General features: G+C 36.5%; 1 protein-coding gene across 1 annotated transcript in view; it reads right to left on the bottom strand.

Annotated features, from left to right (window-relative positions):
• LOC121872964 overlaps positions 1-19,494 on the bottom strand; it is an 80,190-nt gene extending 60,696 nt beyond the window's left edge. The window contains exons 1-2 of the mRNA XM_042376113.1: positions 19,364-19,494; positions 18,020-18,600 (exon numbers count right to left, since the gene is read on the bottom strand). The gene's annotated coding sequence lies outside the window, so the exon portion shown is untranslated. The remainder of the gene's footprint in view (positions 1-18,019; positions 18,601-19,363) is intronic.
• Positions 19,495-20,737: the final 1,243 nt, after the last annotated feature.

Raw genomic sequence — 20,737 nt, 5'->3', positions numbered from 1 at the left:
ACGAAAACTCGATGGTAAAGGGGGGGAATGGGTGAGAATGGAAGGTAAGGGGAAGGGAAGAAGAGGGGAACGTTGAGGATGAGAAGGGAGGAATAGGAGGAAGGAAGAGGAGGGAAAGTGAGGGAATGGGAAGGGCGGTAAGAGGAGGGGAAGGAGAGGAAAGGGAAGGATTTGGAAAGCTGAACCCATTGAAGAATTACAGAAGACAGTAAGTGATGGTCAACTGACGCTCACTATGCATGATGGGAGAGAAAATTGATGGATAGATCATGGACTGGATACTGTCTAGTCTATTGTGTCCATGAGAGTTGAGGGATCACCTTAACGATGCTAACACCACCTGCGAATTCCTCTACCTGCGTATTACACCACTTGTGGATAACGCCACCTGCGGATAACACCATCTGCGGATAACACTACCTGTGGACAACACCAACTGCAATTTACTCTACCTGCGGATTACTAGACTCTGTGCTCTATAAGAACTTTCTGATATTAAGTTGTAATTATGCCTAGATCTGTACGCGTGATATTTCGTTTTTCAATGTAAGATTTTTATTCTGGCATTGCTATGCGAGAAATAATTTGATGTAGTTAAACTACTACAGTCTGTTCGCCTCCCCGAACCACGAAGCCCGAGAATCACTAAGTTAAGCGACTAATCTTTTTTCCTTATTATTCGTCTTTTTCTCTTTCATTTTGTTATTGGAACTATCAATAAATTTAGTTCAGTTATTCTCTCGCTGTATTCCCGACATATACTGTACATGAATTGAACTGAATTGAATTGAAACAGTTTATATAGCCAGAAAAACACAGATACAGAGTGGATAATAATAACACTATTAACATGGCTGAGCCAGTTGAGAACCTGAGCTCTCCTGTAGGCACCCGATATATGCTATACATTTATCTCAAGGAAGTATTATGTAACATTTAGTAACATAAATAGTACAATAGCATGGTGGTAATAAGAACATCTCATAATGTTACCACGGTTATCACTTCAATATTTATTATAAAGATGTATGACGCTTCCTTCGTTATTCTTCAACACATCTATCTCGTTAAGTTCTCGGGATATAACACCTGTAATAAAAACTCTTTCTGCCACTGTCCTTACGAGGCAGCCCAGGCGTCGGTCGCGTACTGTCTACTAATGTGGTTACGAATAGAAATAAATGAAAAATCAGTAGTGTGTGTGTGTGTGTGTGTGTGTGTGTGTGGAGAACTCAAGTACGCACATGAGACAAATATGCTTGTATAATATATACTGTATAGAAAGTAGGGCAAAGACGCTACGATACACACATACAGGAAAGTCATAGCTCTCGCAACTATGTAAGTAGACCATAAACACACAAACACGCGTATTCCCGCATAAACGTCACCTTACCGATTCGCATACACACGCACACACGCACACTAAACAAAACATGAAGGAAAATGTTCACGGAAGTCAGTCTATTACACGTCACTACTTCCCCATAAATCAACGAATTAGAAAGTTGATTTACGGAAGAGAAAACATCACTATCAGTAATGAGTCACTTTGTTCAATTTGTTTTACTGGATTATTGTTCACCAGTTTCAGCTGTTATTGTTATGTTCACCTGCTCCATTTGTATATTTTTGTATTTTTAAATAAGTCTTATTCATTACAGTTTACAGTCACTATTTATTCGTATCTAATAACTGGACGTAAGGAGGACGGGCATCCCGGTGCGTCAAGGAGTGGAGAACATGGCGTCCAGTAATGGGTGATGATGTTGTTGTGTGTGAAGAACCAGAGGTAAACCAGATAGTTATTTAGGATCTTGTTGTGGAAAGGAGTAACTATGGCACAACACTTATATTACAGTATATATAGTAGTAAGAGTGAGCGAATGAACGGAGATGTGTGTACGTTAGTGATTCTTGCTAGGGCGGGAAAATACTTGAAACAGTAAAAAAACAAAACAAATCTAATGTTTCGTTAATAATGTTTGACTATTCGTTCAATGTTTAATCAGTTTTGTTCTTCTGTGTTATCTCACCTATACTGTAAATCTGCATGGGCCAAACTTATCTAATTAGCCTAGAATTTTGTGTAAGTTCAGTGGGATATTAAACGTTATAACTGTGAATGCTTTAGTTGTCTCCCTAAATTTGAGACAAGATAATGGAGTATCGTATTAAAGGATAATAGCGAGCGGGTCACACTTCTTGTGTGTTTCGTGTACAGGATTATTGTGTTCACCACCGAGATTATTGAAATGAAACAGAACCGAACATAACAGAGATAACAGAAAAGAAGAAAACTGATAAAAACATTAAACGTGATAATGTTAAACACTTAAAACATAAAAAATGGGAATAAAACCTTTTAATAAAAATTGGTATTTGTTAAGAATAGTAAAACTTGCTGCATAATATCCTTTTAATACTTCTCTTAAGATTATTTTTATTTGAGAAATATTTGTTCTTACATTTTTAGAATTCCTGATCGTAAGTGAAAAAGTAGAAATGCGGCAGCGCTTTTCTGTACTAGTTCTAAGTTTCAGTAAAGATACAAATAACTACAAAAACGAGGAAATTATTTATCTTAAAAGTAAATTAAAACAAACTCATCCATAAGAGAATTTTTCATAACAATTTAAGGAAGTTAACGACGATATTTTTAACCTCTACCAAAAATTCTGTTAAAATCAGCGATAAACAGGTAATACTTACACACATTCCTCTACTACTTCCTGACTCTATTTTCCTTATCATTTAATAGTTCATAAAATATAATCTTTATGTATCTATAATCTTATGAACATTCCTCTAGCGTCAACAGGGTAGAAGGGTGGGAGTTGTCACACGGGGGAGTTTATAATATTTATCCATCTCAACATCTTCATTTGTGTGTGTGTGTGTGTGTGTGTGTGTGTGTGTGAATAAAACGTTTATAGTATGTCTGGGAGCCTAATAAAGGTCTGCCAACATGGACCCACTGAACTTAAATACAGCGAACATATATACATTACTGACACATCTAATTACATGGCGTTCATACTTAGCATGACACTATTTTAAAGGGCATAAACATGTCCTCCTTCTCACACACACACACACACACACACACACACACACACACACACACACAGGTCCCACAACTCGTCGCGCCAACTCTGGTATATGACCCATCATTAACCTCGTAATATTTATCATCAACAAGTGATGTCACTGTGACTAAGGTTCACGCCACTATCAACGCACCTCCATTGATTCCCTCGTATGAGCTTTACTTAACTCTAAACTGCACTTAACACGTTAAGATACCAATAAGAATTAACATATACACATAAAAGTTATACCTGCGCCATCTGGTGAACTGAATTCCAAAGACTATATAGTTTATAAAGATACGGATCCTTGTTAGGAAAAAAAATCCGTCCGGGGTATTAAGTATATTGCTAAGTTCCATCAAGTAATCGTTTCTCTTCACTTGAATGAGACAATGCATTTAATGAAGGTAACGTATCAATGCAATTTCAACGATATTTTCGTCTCGTCAACTTCATATCTTCAGCAAAGCACTCACTCACTTTATCTGACGAATATTTTACATACGGGTCTTTGAGAATATATCATTGAGTTGTAACATAGGTAAGCCATTTACACGCTTGCTGAACTGAACAAAGGCTAGTGACAGGGAGGGAAAGAGGTTCAGGGGAAGGATAAAGGGAGGATTGAAGTGAATTTTAGAAGGAGAGAAAGGTGCCGTGGCTAAACACCGCTTGCGTTATTTTGGGTTTTAAGTTGAAGGCAGCAGCAACAGACTGGACGCGGCGAGGGGGTGGCCGGACCCTGAATCAGGTGAACGTCAGGTCAAACGTAGGTGCGTGTCGGGTTCAACTGAGGATCGAAAGATATCAAGTAATCTGGATACAGGAAGATGGGGAGAAGGGAGTAATGTTCCACCTCTCCCATCATTAAGGGCAAGAGACTAACTACTAGTAAATACAGTGCTCTAAGAAATATTACTAACCCAGAAAGATCGAAATACCAAAGGATACATGACAGTGATTCTACTAACCCTGAAGGCTCACGGTCTACAAAAAGGACAATATTAGAAACAGGACCAATTTTACGTTTGGTAATGACGTATTAGGCGCATATACCTTTTAATTAGTTTAACAATTTATTGACAAAGCTAGGAGTACAGTTTGCCTATTCTGAGTAATTCAGTCAGGTCTTGACACTGAGGGTGGTATCAGTAGGTAGTAGGCCGAGACTGGGAGGAATGGGATTGACCAATCCAGAGGAGATTGCTGCCACCGAATATATATATACATATATATATATTTCAAGTTTTTGAGAGATTTTTGAGGGACGCCATCATCTAACACCAGACCGAGCACAGTCTTATCAACGCATCACAACTTAGTTTCACGGAGGGAAAATCCTTTCTGACAAACATACTCAGTTTCCTTGAAACGATAACAGACTACGTGGACCAATGTTTATCAATGGATGTGTTGCATATGAATTTTCCCAAGTCGTTTGATAAAGTTTCACAACCACCACTAGCCTCTTATGATCCAGGCACATACAGGCAAAATATTGAAGTGGATTAACAACTGGCTCGAAGACAGGCAACAAACAGTGGTCATAAAGTGGAAAAATTTTATCAGTAGAATACCACAAGGATCTATCTTTAGACCCACTCTGTTTGTGACCTACGGTAACGATAGTGATGAAAATATATCGAGCCACATTGTCTAGATTGCAGACGACACGAAGATATTCGGAAAGGTGCTACAAGGCAGATAAACGTTGTTACAAGGCAGATAAAATGTTGTTACAGGATGAACGTTGTTACAAGCAGATAAACGTTGTACAAGACAAATAAAATGTTGTTACAAGACATATAAACGTTGTTACAAGGCAGATAAAACGTTGTTTCAAGTCAGATAACGTTCATTCAAGGCAGATAAACGTTAAAAGGCAGATAAACGTTGTTACAAGGCAGATAAAATGTTGTTACAGGATGAACGTTGTTACAAGTCAGTTAAACGTTGTTACAAGGAGATGAGCGTTGTTATGATGGTAAGAATAATAAATGGGAGAAAAATCGTTGTAATAAGAGCCGTGTTGACATGCCAGACGGCCACTCGTAAAATGAGAGATGTTGTTATTAAGAAAAACGTTGTACTATAAGGAAAAGAAATGCTGTTATGAGGAAAAAATTGCAAGAGCAAGAGATATTGTTTAAGAGAAACGTTGACAGGAAAAGACGTTCATATATAGAAAAAATATAAAGGAAAAAACGCCGTTATAAAGGAAGAAACGTCGTTATAAAGGAAGAAAACGTCGTTATAAAGGAAGAAACGACGTTATTAAGGAAGAAGCGACGTAAGGAAGAAAGCTTTGATTATAAATTAGTGGAAAAATATGAAGAATATGTGTTAGGAGTTAATGCTGTAAAGACGAAAGTAATGGTTGTTTCCAAATTGGAAATAAATCCTAAAATAAAAAAAATTATGGTAAGCAACAAGGAACAAGAACTGTTAATGGTAGACGTATACGGAAAAAATCAAAACAAGAATTGGGCAATCAAAATCAGTATTTTTATAATCTAAAAGGCCTAATGAAAAGGGACATTAAGTTCAATTTGAGAAAAAGGTTGATGAAAGGCTTTATATGGCAAGGACCAATGTATGGGTCAGAAGCGTGGACACTTTCAGCAGACACCAGAAAAGGTTGGAGGCCTTTGAAATGGGGTATTTTAGGTGAATGCTAAGAAAAAGCTTCACTGACAGGAAACAAATGAAGAAGTACTAAGATTAGCAAAAACTTCAAGAGAAATACTTGAAATGCACAGAAAAAGAAAGATTAAGTACTTTGGTCATATAATTAGGGATGAGGGGATAATAACAAGTTAATGGCCAAAGTTGGGGGTAGGGGAGCAGGGGAAGGCAGAGACTAGAATGGATGAATGAAATTAAAAACCGAGTCCCCAGAGATAAAAAACTTTGGAGTGGTAAAAACAGCCCTAGAACGTTTAGAGTGGAGGATTGTAGTCGCCAACCCTCAGATATGAGTACGGTACTCGGATTGGTTGAGTAAGTAATAAGAAAGAGAAACGTTGTTATATGAAAAATAAACGTTGTTACAAGGGAAAGAAAGTGTTGCTTTAAGGGAGAGAAAATGCTACTTTAAGGAAGAGAAAACGTTGCTTAAGAGATAAACGTTGCTACAATTAAAAGAAACTTTATAATCAGCCAAAAAAATTATAAGGGAGAAAACTCGTTGGAGGAGAAACGTTCTTATGAGACAAACGTTCTTATAATGAGATAAACGTTCTTAGAATGACTATAAACGTTCTTACAATGAGAGACATTCTTATGATAAAAACGTTTTTATAATGAAAACTTTCTTATAATAAGACAAACGTTCTTATAATGATAAAAACGTTCTTATATTGACAATGTTCTTATCATGAGACAAACGTTCTTATAATTAGACAAACATTCTTATTATGAGTAGAAACGCTCTTATAATAAGACAAACGTTCTTATAATTAAACAAAAAAATTTTTATTAGAAACGTTCTAATAATGACAAACATTTTTATAATGAGACAGACATTCTTATAATGAGAAACGTCCTTATAATGCGACAAACGTTATTATAATGATAAAAACGTTATGACAAAATGATATTATAATGAGACAGGTTCTTATGAGACAAACGTTCTTATAATGAGACACATTCTTATGACACAAACGTTCTTATAATGATGCAAAACGTTCTTTTGATGATGTAAAACGTTCTTATAGTGATAAAACGTTATGACAAAATTTTATTATAATGAGACAAACGTTCTTATAATGACCTAAACGTTCTTATAATAATGAAAATCGTTCTTATTATAACACAAACGTTCTTATAATAAAAACGTTCTAATAATGACAAAATGTTATTATAATGAGACAAACGTTCTTATAATGAGAAGAGACGTCATATAGCGAAACAAAAGTTCTTATAAGCAGAAACGTTCTTATGAGACAAACGTTGCTATAATGAGACAAACGTTCTTATAATGAGAAACATTCTTGTAAAACAAGAAACGTTCTTATAATGCAAATACATTTCCTTATGAGAGAAAAGTTGTTATAATGTAGAGGAAATGTTGGTAATAAGTTAAATTAAATCTCAGTTTTAAGGGAGACGAAAATTGTTAGAAGGAAGACAAAATGTTGATGTATGGGAAAGAAACGTTGATGTATGGGAAAGAAACGTTGATGTAAGGGAAATAAACGTTGATGTAACGGAAAGAAACGTTGAAGAAAAGGAAAATGTCACGAAGGAAATAAACCTTTACATAAGAAAGATAAACATAATGAGAGAAAACGTTTTTATAACGGAAAAGAAGTAGCTGTTATAAGTAATAAAAATCTTATTCTAAAGAGGAATCGTTTTGATAATGAAAACGTTGCCAGAGGGAAGAAAACGTTATTATAAAAGAGGGAAACGTTTTGAGAAAAAAACATTCTTATAAAGGAAAACACAATGTTAGGATATATAAAACGTTGAAATAATGCGGAAAAACGTTCTTATAGATGAAAGCGTTTTCATAATGAACATAAACGTTCTTACCTGTATATGGCAAAGAAAACGTTTTACGGGAAAATGTTATGAAGAAGAAAACATTGTTGTAAGAAATACACTGCCATAAGAGAAACGCTCATATGAGGAAGAAGAAAGCGTTATAACAAGGGGAGAAAATTAATTCACACGGAAGACAACACTTTCTAAGGGAGAGAAACATTGATATACGGGAAGAAAACGTTGTTGTACGACAGAAAAACGTATTTATAAGAAAAATAAAACATATTTCGACTTTTCTACCTGTTGTCTTCGCACTTTTCTGTCACTTTCTATACTAGTCGTCTTAGTACTTTCCTGTCACTTTCTACACACGTCTTGTATCATATTCACCATTGTCTCTTCCTCTCCTTTCAGGTTGAGAGAGAGAGAGATAAGAACTTGGTGGTCGACGGTACAAAATACAGTCTTTTACTCCGACACAACTCCATGTAATTTTCTCAAGCTGGGCCGAGCCAACCTTGACAGCTGCACGTAATATTGTTCTACTTACTCACTGTGAACCTTTGTAGTGCGAGGTATTGATAGATCTAGTAACCTCACCTAACCTTCTCCTCCCCTAACCCCACCCTCACCCCCTCCCTTATTTGATTCTTGTAACCTAACCTAACCTAACCTAACCTAACCTAACCTAACCTAACCTAACCTAACCTAAACTAACCGTACCTTACCTAACCTTACCTACTTGAATTTACTCTCGTTTTAATACGTTTCTCTTTACATTTTCGTCATAAATTAGAATACCAAGTTCATTATACTGTCAAGAAATGTGAATCGCTAATACTTATGCTTTATATTATCTAAGTAAAGAAGTAAAGAAACTGCATCACCTGTAGATTAGTCTCGCCACTCTGTAAGCTTATTTCACCTGATGATTAAAATACTCTCATGCTACCTGAGGGAGGAGTTAGGTTAGGTTAAGTTAGGTTAGGTTAGGATAGGTTAGATTACATTAAGATAGGTAAGGATAGGTTTGATTAAGTCAACTTAGGTTAGGATGGTTTGTCTTAAAGTGAAAATAGCTAGGGGTGCTAATCTTCGCGTGGTTACAAAGCTGTTAAGGATTTATCTACCTGGTATTCATAACAGACAGGCTATGACTCAATAATGATAATAATAATAATACCGGTAATAATAATAATAATAATAATAATAATAATAATAATAATAACAATAATAATAATAATAATAATAATAATAATAATAATAATAATAATAATAATAATAAAAGTTAAGACCGACAGAGAATAACAAAGACGCATCAAGAATGGAACAAAACCTCCCAATATTTACCATTAAGAGAGAGTTAAGACACTGCACATATAATGAGAATGAATTACGAGGATACTAAATTATGGGTTGGCTGAATAATAATGAGACTCATATATAAAACAGCTTTAAAGACAGTGAACTGAACTTTAATTATGTGGATATAAACATTTGCTTACAAGTCACCCCGGCCGCCACCAGGAGTACAATATATCAAGACATAACAACAACAATGATCAGAGTGACACACCGAGTATTTTTATCTATTTATCAATGTTATGGAGGTGTACATTAACATACCTTTCACGTTAATGTCCTGGTGACGTTTATGAGGTCAGGTTGTTAGTGATGGAAATAAACTTGCGGCTGGACATGAGGACAGGTGTTATATACTAAATGTCCGCTCCTGATTACCTGTAGAGAAACAGGCGAGTGAAGTATAGGGCTCAGTTTGGCGGTACTGCTTTTGTCTTTCATGACCTACATCATTGATGGATGTTTATAGCGTGTGAGGAATGGGGTTTTTTTTTTCAAGTTTGTTTTACTCAGTTTTGATCAGTTTCGTTTAATATTGTTTAGATAAAATTCAGTTACAAGTTGCAACACACGGCCCGGGCAGTGACTCAATAAGTAGTAGTAGTAGTAACAACAACATAGGCGGCATTTTAGGAATAAATCCAAATATGGTAAATAAATACAAAGGAATATCAGTAATGGTACAGATCCCAGCAAGATATATAAGGTACTCAGTGGACTGTATCACTCTTTATAGAGTTTGGAAACACTTATAGTCCATCTCACACACACACAGTTATATCAACAGCCGTGTTAATTTTTATCGTTCCTATCTATTTTTCTATTTTATATATATATATATATATATATATATATATATATATATATATATATGACGTAGACGTGTGTACGTGTACTGCTGTCTTAAGGTCACGCACGGGTCTTATATGTAAATATTATATATATGTTTGTAAGTAAATTAGTAAGTCACGACTCTACCTGTTAGATAAATTATTTCAACATTAATACGATTTTAGTACAACTTCATCGCGAGTGTCCATTCTGTATACCAACCACATTGTCTCCTCCGTCCGTCGTGCTGTAAATGTTGTGACACACCTCGATTACATCATCGCTTTTCGTTATACATAGAACCATACGGTTATTGATGTTGGATAAGTGCTACGAACAGGGTAAATGCCTAAGATAAACAATTTTTGGTTATGTTTGTTCATTCGAAGGCGCCTTTTCTGATGTTGGTGGTAAATGATGGTCTCGCGAAAGGGATTTTTTTTGTCAAGTGAGGCTTAACCTAACCTAACCTAGAAGGGGGTATTTTATATATGGGCCATTATGTCTATGAAACGACTGAGTGGCTCGTAAACACTGCGTCCGATTGCCTGAACACAAAACGACACGAGGGAAACGAATAAAGCTGACTTGGTGTGTGACAAAGCAAGACATAATATACCTGATAAAATTAAACAAGAATAGGAAATAAATTACAATGAATGACACAGCAGTTAACAGGACCGAGAATAAATTAATGTACAAGAAATAAAAAAAAATACAAATTCTTCGCTAATCAATAATATAAAGAGAAATAACTTGGCAGAAGAATTATCAAGATAAGTCACAAAGAGAAAGAATTACATTATGAGTTGCGAACAAATATAAGGATTTTTTTTGTCATATTACAGTGTTTGACTCCATAAAATAGCTCACAAAACTACTCACAAAATTGGCATGTGAGGATATATTACTCACAATACAAAGATCCACAAACTCATTAAGGAAAATGGAAAGACTCAGTGACAGATTACTCATAAAACTGATTTTGCATGAGTCACTACTCACAGGTACTGATGAATCACGAGAGTTAATACAAAGACAGACAGTCGTTACTCATTTAACGATTCATTACTCATAACACTCCTATTTTATGACTCACTGTTCTCAAGGCAGGTACCGTATTGGATGGTTTATTACTCATAATGTAGGGGTTTAATGTCCCAATACTCACACGGTGGGACTTTTATGTGTCATCACTCTCTGTAAAAGAATTTATGGCTCACTCCTACAGTACGAATTTATGGTTCATTATTTCTTAGAGGACATCCTATTGCCGACTAAATCTTAAAAGAACGACCATATGATTGGTTTAAACTTATACAGATGACTATGATTGGTTTAGCTTAAAGATAGTGATTGAATGGTTGGTTTAAGGTAAAGGTAATGACTGTAGGGTCGGTTTAAGGTAAAGGTAATGACTGTAGGGTTGGTTTAAGGTAGCGGTAATGACTGTAGGGTTGGTTTAAGGTAGCGGTAATGACTGTAGGGTTGGTTTAAGGTAAAGGTAACGACTTTATGATTGGTTTAGCCTAAAGGTAATGATTGGATGATTGGTTTAGGTTAAAGGTAATAACTGTATGATTGGTTTAGCCTAAAGTTAATGACTATAATTGGTTTAGCCTAAAGGTAATGACTAGATGATTGGTTTAGGTTAAAGGTAATAACTGTATGATTGGTTTAGCCTAAAGTTAATGACTGTATGATTGGTTTAGCTTCAAAGTAATGACTCGATGATTGGTTTAGCCTAAAGGTAATGACTGTATGATTGGTTTAGCTTCAAGGTAATGACTAAATGACTGGTTTTGGCTAAAGGTAACGACTATGATTGATATAGGATTAAATGAACGACTTTATGATTGGTTTAACATTAACAAAAAGGTTATTAACTCAGGAAAGGGTGAAATATTTGCTTATGATATTTACAAATTAAAGTATTTTGTTTACATACCAGTTAACTAATTATTTACAAAGAAAAGACTTACCTTGCTCAAATTCTACAAAGGAAGGAGTTCACACTTATCATTCACATGCTAATGATTATTTTATTCTTCATTTACAAATATATTATTTACATTACTACCATTTACAAATGAACGATTTTTTTACATAATTGACAAGAAACGAACTTTTATATTTACAGTATGTGCTATTTACAAATAAACTACAATTTGTATTTTCGTTAAACGATTTTTATTCAGCATTTACAAAGGCGTGATTATTTTATGAACTAATGGCAAAGAAAAACATTTCTTATATTTTAGGTACAAAACAAAACTTTTTCCATTTAATATTTACAAAGAAACAAATTTCTTACTTTTCAGTTACAAAATAATTTTTATTTTGTATTTTATTACATATAAAGGAACGACTATTTCTTCATCATTTGCAAATAAATTATTTTATGCATAATTTACAAAGGAACGACTTTTTAATTGATAATTTACAACGAAAATATATTCATTCTTCGTTTACAAAGGAACTATTTCAACTCACCTTTTCAAAGGAACGATTTTTATTACTGATTCTTTACAAGGACTTTTTTGTTTATCATTCAGATCATACAAAGGAATGACGTTTTACTCATTATTTACAAAATAATTACTTTTTACTTATAATTTAAAAAGAAACTACTTTTTTTGCTGATCATTTACAAAAGAACGACATTTTTTACTCATCGCTTACAAAGGAACTACTTTTCTTTAACCATTTACAAAGTCTACTTTTGTACTTATTCAAATGAAGAACTTTTTACTGGTCATCACAGCCCAGCACACATTACGATTCACTATTTCCTGAGAGACACATGTAGCTATTGTATATGTTTACTTATAATCCATATGACATTATTTTTTTATGTATCATTGACCATATTCTAGTTTATGGGCGTCTCTCTATCTCTCTCCTTTTCAATATATATATATATAGGCTATATATATATATATATATATATCGCATTTAACTCTTAATACTCTTCCTGATAAAGTTTTCATTATTATCATTAATTTTAGTTGCTGTTGATATTGAATTTCCTGTTGTTATCCTTTTTTTCTTGTTTATATTTAACTGATAATTTATTTTCATTACTGTATTACTATTATAGTTTCCATGATTATTCAGACTATAATCGTCTTCGCCCACCAAAATTATACTCTTAGTACACATAAAAGAACGACTCTCCATCAGTACTTTACACGACCCTTCACTTAAGCTAAAAACAACGACCTTTTCACTACTCATTAACGAACGACTTCTCTATTACCTGCCGTCATTGTCTTATTAATGTATGCAGTTTGTTCATTACCCATAACGATTAAACAAGTAATTGATATTTGTTTTCATTCCATATTGTTTAACTATTTTTTATTTAATTCTTCATTAGTGTAAAAAACATTATTGGCTCAGATGATTATGAATATTTATCTCTCATGGGTTAACATCTTTTATTCAAGGAACGACTTTTTGTTTATCTATAGAGGAACGACTTTTTTCTTTACCTATAGAAGAACGACTTTTTGTTTACCTATAGAGGAATTACTTTTTGTTTACCTATAGAGGAATGACTTGTTTACCTATAGAGGAACCTTTTAGTTTACCTATAGAGGAACGACTTTTACATTGCCTATGAAGGGACGATTTTTTCTTTACCTACAGAGGAACGACTTTTTCATTACCTATAGAGGAATGGCTTTTTGTTTACCTATAGAGGAACGACTTTTTTCTCTATCTATAAAGGAACGACTATTTGTTTACCTATAGAGGAACGACTTTTTATTTCCTATGGAGGGACGACTTTTTTTATTTACCTATAGAGGAACTACTTTTTCTTTACCTATAGAGGAACGACTTTTTCATTACCTATAGAGGGACGACTTCTTTCTTTTCCTATGGAAGAATTACTTTTTCCTTTAACTATAGAGGAACGACTTCTTTCCTTCCCTATAGAATTACTTTTCTTTACCTATAGAGGGACGACTTCTTTCTTTTCCTATAGAAGAATTACTTTTTCCTTTACCTATAGAGGAACGACTTCTTTCCTTCCCTATAGAATTACTTTTCATTACCTATAGAGGGACGACTACTTTCTTTTCCTATAGAAAAATTACTTTTTCCTTTACCTATACAGGAACGACTTCTTTCTTTCCCTATAGAATTACTTTTCTTTACCTATAGAGGAAATACTTTTTCCTTTACCTATAGAGGAACGACTGTTTTAATTGCCTATAGAGGAACGACTTTTTCATTACCTTGAGGGACGACCTTGTTCTTTACCTATGGAGGAACGACTTTTTTCTTTACCTATAGAGGAATGACTTTTTTCTTTACCTATAGAGGAACGACTTTTTCTTTTATCTATAGAGGAACGACTTTTTCCTTTACCTATAGAAGAACGACTTCTTTGTTGCATATGGATGAATGACTTCTTAATTATATAAATTATCATCAGTGGAGTGGGGCGAGGTAGGGTAGGGCGGGGAGGGGCGGGGAGGGCGAGGCACGCGGAGGTGGCGGGTGGGGGTGGTTCAGCCACCCTCAGGTATGATAGTAATCATACAAACAGTGAGGGCCCCCCCCCCCCCGAACCCTCTGACCTTGCACTCCAATGACCAACAACAACAACAATGACAGGAATAGCAACAAAAACAATAACATCAACAATATCTGCAACAAGATTATAAACAAGAACCGTAACAACAACAACAACAACAATCGCAACAATTACAATGACAACGCCAACAATTATAACTGCAACAACAAAAAACAACTACAACAGCAACCAGAGCAACAACAATAACTACAACAATTATAACTACGTGACATTATGATGTAAATAATTCCTACAAGGGTTGAAAATAACGTAGATGAATAGACAGCTCGATAGATAGGCTGATTAACAAAGAGATAGACAGATAGATATATACAGTACTTAGATCGACAGGTGGGTAGATTGAATGATAGATTGATACATAGACAGATAGATATGTACTTGAATAGATAGACAGGTAGGTAATAGATAAACAGATAGATGGGTAGATAGACAGACAAACAGATAGATACACAAAGACAGGTAAATAGATAGATAGATACAGATAGATTGACAGAGAGACAGACAGAAATAGACAGATATATAGGTAGAGACATACTGCCGGGCCAAAACACACTGGTAAATCATCATGTTTAATATTTGTTTTATTGAGGAAAAGTTATCTAATTTCCACCAACACTGATATTAAAACTTTCATGTTTTCCCCTAATTCTAGTGTGAAAATTTTCCTGGTTCTCATCAAGATTATATGACGTGAAAAAAAATTCCAATACTAAGGTAGAAAATTTCATATTTTTCAGGAATACTAATGTAAAATTTTCAGTGTGTTTCCATAACATTAGTATGGAAATTTTCATATTCGTAACCAAAACTAGTGTAAAAAATCCCAATATTTCCCTAAGACAAGCATAAAAAGTCAGTATTTCTCCATAGTGTTTGTGGGATAAATTATAGTTTGATATTCCTGTAAAACGATTCTTTATCTTCTATCTAGTACTACTGTGAAAATTGTCATAATTTTCCTTAGTTCTAGGGTGAAAAATTTCTTAATCTTTACTTAGAATAAAATGGGAAAATTAGATTTTTCTCACTAGTACTTTAAATAAATCTTACTTTTCCATTGTCCTAGTCTAACAAAAATGGCATTGTACTACTGTTATAAAAAATATTTTATCTTGTAATCATCTCTGGTAGCTACTTGTGTAAACAGATCCAGGTATTTCCTTTTCCCTTTTACTAACATAAACATGATTTATTTTCCTTACTTTCGTTAGCAAATATTAACAATTCCTGATGTCAGCCCAATACTAGTGTGAACTATTGTATTTCCTTAGTTACAGTCAAGTATTCCTTACTCATCCCAGAGCTAAAGTGGTACATATCTTACTTCTTTCCCAGCAGTGGTACCAAAAAGCCTCTAACTTATAAGTAATGTAATACCTTATTTAATATCACTGGTATCATTCAATAATAAAACTATTTCCTCCTCGTAATGGTATAAAATAGTCTTTCCGTTTCCCTGGCATTAGTGTGAAAATTTGTAAATATTCGATAAATATTTATTTTAGATTTTGGTGACATGCGAATTGAAAGGGATTTCCTCTTTTCAATAAATTCAGAAATTATTACAGAACCTTTTTCATTATCTGTATCCACAATATATATCACAAAAATGTACACCGCCACTGTCAAACATCATCGAGGGAAACATAAGAAAAATAGGATTATAATACCTACAATTTTACATATAAAATTATACCAGGAAAATATTGTTGCCTTGGCTGTCTTCTACCTCAATCTACTGATGTAATGTAGTTAATAAGTTTCTCATGTTACTAGTAACTTCACTGAGTAATAATATATTTATAAGGTTCATCCAGAATCAACAGCACACGTACAAGTTTTAGTTAAGAGTACAGACATAGTGATGGAATGTTGACCCTATAGTGTATACAGCAGTTGACGCCTTACCTCATATGTGTGATAAAACATAAATTAACTAAAACAGACACCCATGGTTTATGATGGTGCCTTAACCTAGATATGATCAAACACGTCCCTTTAACCTGCTGAACCTACACACAAACACACAGCGTCATCCATACAATGAATATGTCTCTAAACTCCATTAAACCTGAGTCACTGTAATGAAACAACTGTTCCTAAAGTTGTCCAACATAAAATATTAAATCACAAATGACCATTTAACAAGCTCCCCCCATCAGCCTTCTGTGTAGAATAATGAAAAAGTTGTTGTCATTCACCTTCATGTCAGCGTGACAATTTATTTGTGCATTTACTAAGTTCAGAGTTTGCACTAATTTGTACAGAATCCGTCTCTAATTTAATATACCTGTATCAAGATTCTCAGGTGGCTGTATGTAGAATTTTTCTTGTAGCTGTACAGTACATGCAAGAATGTACCTGAGTGGCTGACGTACGCCAAGTCACACAAATAACGCAGAGAGAAGCACCAAGATTCAACCTTCACCAGATACCCTCACCGAGCAACAGTTAGATGACAGTATTAAAATAAAGAAATATTGTTAATCTAAATCTCTGTAATGTTAAAGGAAAGTTAGTGTGTGTTGTGAGTGGAGTACCTTCGCACTTCAGGTCGTCTTAACACTCACAGTAATCTGACCTCCAGCTTGATGAGTCGTTGTGGTCAACTTCGACTTAAAAGCTTAAAAAATGTCTATCTAATAGTTATTTCATCCTTAGACACAATTAAATGAGAAGAAGAAGTTATATTCCCGAGAAGCAGAAGAGTCGACGTTATTTAAGACTTTTTCTAATGACCTCAGGTAGAGCGTGTATAGAAACCTTATAATGAAACCAAGCGAAGTTGATGTATCCTTCAGCTGTTGGTGTGATAAACCTTTTACTACTCTAGAACTATGGAAGAATCTTGGAAGGTTCAGCTTTCAATTCTCTAAAGCTACCTCTATGATAAATTCTTGGAAGGTTTAGCTTTAACCCCTCTAAAGCTATGTTACAATAGTGGCTTTTAGGTTGTTTAGTTGTTAATTCTCTAATGCTATAGGAAAGTCTCTGAAGGTTTTGATTTAACTCCTTTTAAGTTACGTTAGGGTCTAAGGTTGTTAAACTTTAATTCCACACAGCCATGTCAATAGTGTTATTATTGTCCACTCTGTAACTGTATTTTTCTGGCTAAATAAACTTTCAATGACATTATGGTGAGTTCAACGATTGCGAAATACTGTGTGACATTGCCGTCGTTATGTAATGTAAGGTAGTATATTAATCTCGGTAACTATTTGTGTAAATTTGATCATATTGAAATACATGTAACTGTTCTCTTATCTGTACTCGTATTTGTACCTGTTCTCGTATCTGTATTCGATTTTGTACCTGAACTCGTATCTGTACCTGTTCCTGATCCATGCCTGTACTTGTATCTATACCTATACTTGTATCTATACCTGTTCTTTAATCTATACCTGTACTTGTATCTGTACCAGTAGTCGTCTCTGTATCTGTACTTGTCTCTGAACCTGTACATGTCTCTCTACTTGTAACTATACTTGTCTTTCTACCTTTATCTGTTCTTGCTCTGTATCTGTACTTGTACCTGCACCTGTGTTTTCATCTACTGTATACCTGTACTCGTATCTGTACCTGAGCAGTCGCTCTTGAATGAATGAAAAATATAATTCACAATACACAATACTGTGTTTACCTGTGGTGGCGACGGCTGTGTCCAGTTACCGAGACTTGACGATGTAGTTCGAGACCTGGTGAAGCTGGTCCAACACCAGGTGGACCAGCACCCAGACACTCAGTAATGTAGCCCGTAAAGCTTGGTTGTTGATGTTCGAACCACCTGGAGAATAATCTCCAGACACTGAGTGAAGCTGGTCAAGACACTTAATGAAGCTTGTTAAACACTGATGGCAACAGCTTCAGATACCGGGTGAACCAGTGCAAAACATAGGGAGAAGCTGATCAAACCCCAAGTGAACTAAACCAGCTTCACACCCCGGCGAACCAGCTCGAGGCACCAGTTCGAAACCCTAGCCTCGGGTGTTCGGAGGCAATATAATTTTCCACTTGGCCTCCGAGACACGCCAAGTAGTGTGTCCCAAGACGTAGGCCTAGAGCAGGACGAGCCTGCTGCTAGGATATAGGCCTAGTCCCGTGTTTGTTCACTTGTGTTCACTACGCATCATTGTGATGTGCTGCTGTGGATTAATTCGGTTCATTGTTCACACCTTCATCGAACTATTTTCTCTCTCTTAATTTACTAGATCTGCGGAAACACTGTGATAATTGTGGATTAATTATCATTTCTGCTTTATGAAAATATCAGTTGGCATACATTAAATAATGATTTTTACACTTAAAATATCAGATATGCCAATTGTCACCTGTAACACATCCACAGACAAAGAACAACTGTAGGATACCAAGTGATACGATGTTAGGAACGTACAACTCATTAGATCCGTCCAGTTTTGCGAGTTGCCAACACCAACTCGTCCCTCTAACGCCAAAAACTTACGATACAGAAGATCAGTATGTTAGTATTGAACTTACGACACGATACATCTTCCCAATGTCAACAGCTCCAGACACTAGAGATTTAATCGCTAGCGCACAACACGATACATCCCTCTAGCGTCAAGAGCGTGCGACAACTGGCTAAATCCACTCAGTGTTATGAGCTTCGGAGACGGCAAAACCTGCCAGCTATTAGTCATATCAACAAAAGGACGGGCGTGGCTCACGTGCTAGACTGTCACACACAACTGTTGACATACAGTACCAGGATCAGTCATAGTGATGAAACACAAGTTGTCGTTGGGTTAGACACGACACAACTTGCCCTGTCGTAAACTCACAACACGCAGAGGACCGTCGGGAGTACAGGGAGCAGGCCGCGCGCAATATGATTTATCGCCCCTAACCTTCACTCACATTCAATTTTAACTGAACACCAGTCAAATAGACGCAGTAATTCAAGGCGATCGATACGTCTGGCCGCCCCGCCGGGGACACACACGACCAGTACTGAGGATCCTACCGCCGTAACTGCTGAAGGAGGGAAGGCAAGAGGTGGTGAAATGCGCCCGGTGACACGACCACCACGACACCCACAAGGCGACTGACGGAGTGGGACCCGCGAGACGGTGGCAGTGCGGTATAGAAAACGAGATGTTGCCCAGTTGGTGTGTGTCGCGTTGGCGGGCGACACTGGAACCTTGATGTCCTGACCGCTCTGTTTCCTCCCCTTTATTAACCCACGTGAGTGCTAGTGGTGGTGCCCCGGGTAGTGCAGAGTGTCAGAGGTGTATGACACTCAGTCCCAAGTACTGGTTATGAATGTGGACAATCGGTGACGTATAGAAAATGGATGCGCAGGTGTGTTGCGTGCGGGGCATGGCAAGACACCTGTCATTTCGGCGATAGGCGGGCGAGCGGCGGCATTGTCGGGGTCGTGGTTACGAGGCGGCCGTTCTGGGAAGATACAGACAGGGGAGGGGGGGAGAGGGCGGGAGGGGGAGGGAAGACACAGAAGGGGAGGAGGCCGAACGGAGACCAATATCCGCGGAGGAAATTGGGGAGGAGGACACCGCCAGGTAAAAATACGGGGAGGATGTCTGCTGGCCCCTGCAGCACCCCGGCTACAGTGAAGGGGCCGACCCGTGCCCGCCCGCCGCCGTGCACCTCCCTACCTGCCTCGTGCAGCATTTTACCTGCCTCGTGCACCACCCTACATGTCCCGTGCATCACTCTTCCTATCTAGTGCACCCCCATCTGCCTCGTACCTATCTCGTGCACCTCACTACCTGCTTCGTGCATCATCCTTCCTGCCTTGTGCACCATCCTTCCTGCTTCGTGCACCAGCCTTGTGCACTTGCCTCCTGCTTGCATCATGGGATTGCCTCGTACACCTGCCTCACGCACCACCTTACCTTCCACGTGCACCTCATTATTTGCCCTTTTCGGCCAGCCCACCAGAACCCAACCACCGTCCACGTCCCTACCGTCGTATGGTCAGTGAGGGTGATGGTGGTAGTACTGGTAATGGTTGTGATGGCAATAGTTGTAGTAGTGGTGGGTAGGGGCAAAAGCGATATAGGTGGTAGTGGTGGTAGTATTGCTGGTGGTTGTGATGCACCAGTGGATGGGGTTAATAGCGATGGTTGTAGTACTGGTGGCAATAGTAATGATGGTGGTAGATATGGTACACGGTGATGGCAGTACAAGTGTTATTAATGGTGATAGTAATAGTAGTGGTGGTGTTAGTAATATAAGTAGTAGTGGTATTAGAATTATTAATGGTGATTATTGTGGTCGTGGTGATGTTAGTAGAAGTAGTAGTAGTAGTAGTGTTGGTGATGGTAGTAGTGGTGGTGATGGTGGATTTGGTAGTAGTGGCGGTGTTGGTTTTAGT

The sequence above is a fragment of the Homarus americanus genome, unplaced genomic scaffold (genome assembly GCF_018991925.1).
Source record: "Homarus americanus isolate GMGI-L3 unplaced genomic scaffold, GMGI_Hamer_2.0 scaffold11022, whole genome shotgun sequence".
NCBI lineage: Eukaryota > Metazoa > Arthropoda > Malacostraca > Decapoda > Nephropidae > Homarus > Homarus americanus.
The sequence above is the reverse complement of the archived record's forward strand: the minus strand, read 5'-3'. Positions and strand labels throughout refer to the sequence as shown.